Genomic DNA, 4,438 nt, shown 5'->3' on the forward strand with positions numbered 1-4,438 from the left:
CCTGCACTGGGTTCGCTTTATAATCAAAAAAAAAAAAATTACGTCACAAAAAATTACTGAAGTTAAGGTATGTGAGGTGATTGAGTATTCTTCCTCCACTCTTTCAAGGTTTTTTTCTTTTTTTTTAGATTCGTCTCGCGATTTAGCCTAGGGGTTGTGCAATTAGTTTTGTAATTAGACTATGTTTAATACTCCTAATTAGTGTCCAAACATCCGATGTGATAGGTGCTAAAATTTAGCACCTAATATCCAAACACCCCCTTAGATTATTTTCACCATGCTTCTCAGATCTAAGGCAAAACTCATGTCCCCCCTTGATTGGCTACACAACAATCAGCTGTATGGATAGAAGGAGATAAGATGGGCTGAGTTTGTTTGGTCATTCGTGGCAAGAACTTATAGGTGCATGTGCATGTCCTAAACGTTTGGACTCATCCAGGTAATCAGTATACACACAATCACACGAGCATCTTTCTCTGACCATATACTCAAGTTAAATATGTATCAAGATATTTTGAAAATGCATATTTGCGACTTTGGGGGACTGAGATGATATTCGAAATTAAGTTTAGGATGCTAAATCTGCAATTTACGAGTTTAAGGACTGGAATGACACCCGAAGCTAAGTTTAGAGGGCTAAATCTGCATTTTGCAAATTCAGGAACTGGGATGACACAACGTGACAAGTTTGAGGATCGCTCTCTCCAAAATACCTTATATTTGTTGATAAAATGATAACTTTAAACCACACAATTCCTTATAGTTGTTGAATGGAGGGAGTACGCTATTTTCACCTAGAAAAAAATAGTGGAATTCCAAAGAAAATCTGTTGAATGCTATTGCAATGTAGGCGGTTTCGTAGATAGCGAGATAGGATTACAACTAAGATGATGGACAAGTCAAGGAATAGGTACAGTACTGTTGGATTGGTTACGCTAGCTATAATAATGTATCATTTACCATGTTCAAGGAATATGCGAGTAATAGGGTTATGGATTGTTATTACTAAACGTACGGCACAACGGAGAATAGTTGAAGCAGTTGGTTCAATGTAGATGCGTGTTGGTGAAGAGGAAGTATTCGATCGCCCATCCTCGTCTCAGCAGCAAACCTTGTGCCACCGATGTCGATCAGCAGTTCAGCACAGCAACATCGCATCCATAGAGTCCACATGTACGAGAGTCGAGAGTAGAATGTCGTACGCCCGGCTAGGGTTTTCTTGTATGGTTGAAAAGTTTAGGCGCGGAGAAAAGTGCTCGCGCGGGCGTGACGGGATATCCGCTTAAACAATGAAATACCCGAGCAAAGAGGGAAATGCTGCTGGCTGACAGAGGGAACATCCTTCGGCCATTCCGCGCAAGGTCCACCCAAGCTGCATGGAAGATTCCAGGAAACTTACCTGACAACGAAACATATCCGGTTGACAAGGTCAGTCCACGCCCGGAACAAGACAACGAAAGATTGACTTGGACTACTGGAAGAAGACCTAAATTTAAGTTGAGAGAAGGAAACGGTTTTTATCAGGATGAAATAACTGAACAAAAACAATATAAAACTGTACATTGGATGAGTAATTTTAAACTTCAATTCATTATCTTCTTGTCTGATATTAGCTCTTGTTGCTTCCTAGGATAAGTTTGCTACATCTTTCTCACACGATTGCTTATGCGTTAAAGCTCTCAATATAATGATATATAAGTACAAAGATAGAAGGATCCCCTCTTTAAACAAAAGCTTTCCACAGCTATGCTCAATGTATTGGGGAACATATCCGGTACTACTTTACCTGATACCGGTAGTAGATTAATGTATCGAAGAAGTGAAGAACGTATCCGTGTTCTAATCAATCACCACTGGATGTTAAGTATCTTGCAACAATTCAACTTACAGCGCGTGTTGCGTGTTATGTGGGCCTGTGGGGGTGCGGTTCTTGGGGAGACCAAGTCGCCAAACTTATGATGCGTGACAGATTTAATTTGGCTCGATCTTTTTGGCCTGTTCGCTTCAGCTTATTCAGCCAGTTTATTAGCCACCAAACAGTGTTTTTCTCTCACAACAAATCAGCCGTTTCAGCTTTTCAGCCGGCTTATAAGTTAAAGCGAACATGCCCTTTGAATTTTTCACGAACATACTAGCCACGTTTAAGACTGTAGGGGGAAAGACTTGCCCTCGTCCCCGGCCGAGTTTTTTAACGCTTGAACTGTAAGCACACGGTATCACACGATGGTGACAGCAGTAGCTAGTAGATCTGATCTGTACATATATGTAACGAGAGAAAATAGGGGAAAAGGTTCCTAAAAAATCAAAGGCTTGTTTGTATGAAATGAATCCTCCATTGAGCAATACTAGGCATTTGGAACTCAAATCTTCTGTATCCAAGCATGCCTGCTTAAAGCTGCAACTAGAGATTGTGGAGTGGATCACTGATTCACTGGTGTGCGTCACCACTCGCTGCTGTGCGGTGTGGTAGGTTTCTTCCATCTAGCATGTGTTTGGTATCGGGTCAGCTCCAACTCATTTTTTTAAGGTTCAACCAACCTCGTGTTTGGTTGATGAGCATGGGTCCAACCTAGTTTTTCTTGTAAGGGTTACGTGCGATAGGATGGATGCCATCTTAGTTCGTAGAGCCTGCATGTTAGCAGTGTCATTCTCTTATTTTTTTTTCTTCTACCTTATCTTCTTCCTCATCCTCCACTCGAGCCTCCGCTCGCCTTTGCTCCATCCACCATTAGTCTCAGGTTCCCCATCATCACCACCGCTCCACCAGACGGCCCGCCTCCGCTCATATGCGTCATCCTCCACGCCGCACCTGTGCGGCCCTGCTTCGTGGCCGACGCGGACCTGCGGGGGCCTCTCTACCGCACCCATGCTGCTCCGCCAGCCCGCGCAACACCTCCCTATCCAGCTCCAACGGCTCGCGCAGCACCGTCCAGTCAGGAGCTGCCTTGTACCACCCTCCCTTAGCACGCAGCAGATGAGACGGAGGGAGACGCCGTTCAAGTGGGTCAAGTGGATTTTTTGGTTTTGGGCGGACCGAATGAATCTGGATATTGAGAGAATTCCCTTACTGGGACGAACCCAACCCACTAGCTTTTCAACCAAATAAGTTTAAAAAAAATCTTTTCAACCAAACACTCTCCCTAACTAGATCCGATCCATTCCAACCCCCTTCAACCCTCAAACCAAACACACCCCTAGTTCTATCTCGATTTGAGACGTTCGGAGAAGAGAAGTTCATCAGGATGCACTCCATTCCTCGATCTGAGAAACTGCATACCAGTGCATCTTCATTTTGGGGATTTTTCATAATAAGAGGGAAATAGACATTCAAATTTGAGTGGAAGAAAAACTCGAACTGAATGGTTGAGACGCACAAGAACACCCACAGTCCCATCTAACTAACTAAGCTAAGCTCATCTCTTAGAAACGAGATTCGATCTAGTAAGGACTACATTGTTTTTCATTAAGACAAAATAAATATAATTTAGTTGAGAACTCGAACTTGGATTATTAAGGTGCACAATACCACGACTACATCTCCTACCTCAACCGGTTGAGCTTGAATGTAAATGCTAAGGGCCTTTGCCCTGCTAAAATTGGGGCATGCCAAAATTTACCTACCAAAATCTGGGCAAAAATTTTAGGATGGCACTTGGTTGGGTGTCAAAATGTGGCAGCCAAAATTTTGGCCTCCAATTGGTTTGATGCCAAAACACAACTACCAATGCCCTGATTTTGGTTTGGCACATTTTGATGCCCAACTAATCAGGCCCCAATGATTTTTTTTTGTATGTGCACCAAGCAAAGCTCAACATTTGTGGCAGTGAAGGTAACTTTTATATTGTCTTAACCAATATACATGGTAACTTTCATAAATTTCCTTCCTTTAGCACGGTGGGTTTCATTGTGAACGAAGTCCTCCTCTGAAACTTTAAAGGTAAGTTTGGAAACTTCCAGGGTTTATTTGAAAAACTTATTTAACTTGTATGGTGTTTTCTATATATATATTAAAATAAATTACTATACGATGGTTACCTACTTACCTTGAAACGAAAGCGTAATTTCCACTCTCGCGCAGCAATGTGTGGTTGTATGCAAAGATGATGTGGTAAAGTACATGCTGTCATTGTCGATCTTGAAAGGACGAATCGGAAAATGGGTTTTAGCTTTGTCAGAGTTTGATCTTCGATATGAATCGGCAAAGGCCGTTAAAGGGTCAGGTCATGGCCGATTTCGTTGCCCAGCGCTGTGGACCAGAGGCCACCTTCGTGGAACCAGTACCTTGGACCTTATACTTTGATGGATCATCATGTGGGGCCGGATCAGGAATTGGCATCATCCTCATATCGCCTCGGGGGCAAGCTATGATTTCTCTCTGCCGATAGAAGCATCCGCCACTAACAATCAAGCAGAATACCGAGCTGTACTGAAGGGGTTA

The 4,438-nt window shown here is 42.9% G+C and overlaps 1 long non-coding RNA gene across 1 annotated transcript in view; it reads right to left on the reverse strand.

Moving 5' to 3' along the window:
• Window positions 1–854: 854 nt before the first annotated feature.
• The window catches only part of LOC111257245, a 9,201-nt gene continuing 5,617 nt past the window's right edge, over window positions 855–4,438 (reverse strand). The window contains exon 2 of the long non-coding RNA XR_002677665.1: window positions 855–1,399. This is a non-coding gene — a long non-coding RNA (uncharacterized LOC111257245). The remainder of the gene's footprint in view (window positions 1,400–4,438) is intronic.

This window comes from Setaria italica, chromosome V (genome assembly GCF_000263155.2).
Source record: "Setaria italica strain Yugu1 chromosome V, Setaria_italica_v2.0, whole genome shotgun sequence".
Lineage (NCBI taxonomy): Eukaryota > Viridiplantae > Streptophyta > Magnoliopsida > Poales > Poaceae > Setaria > Setaria italica.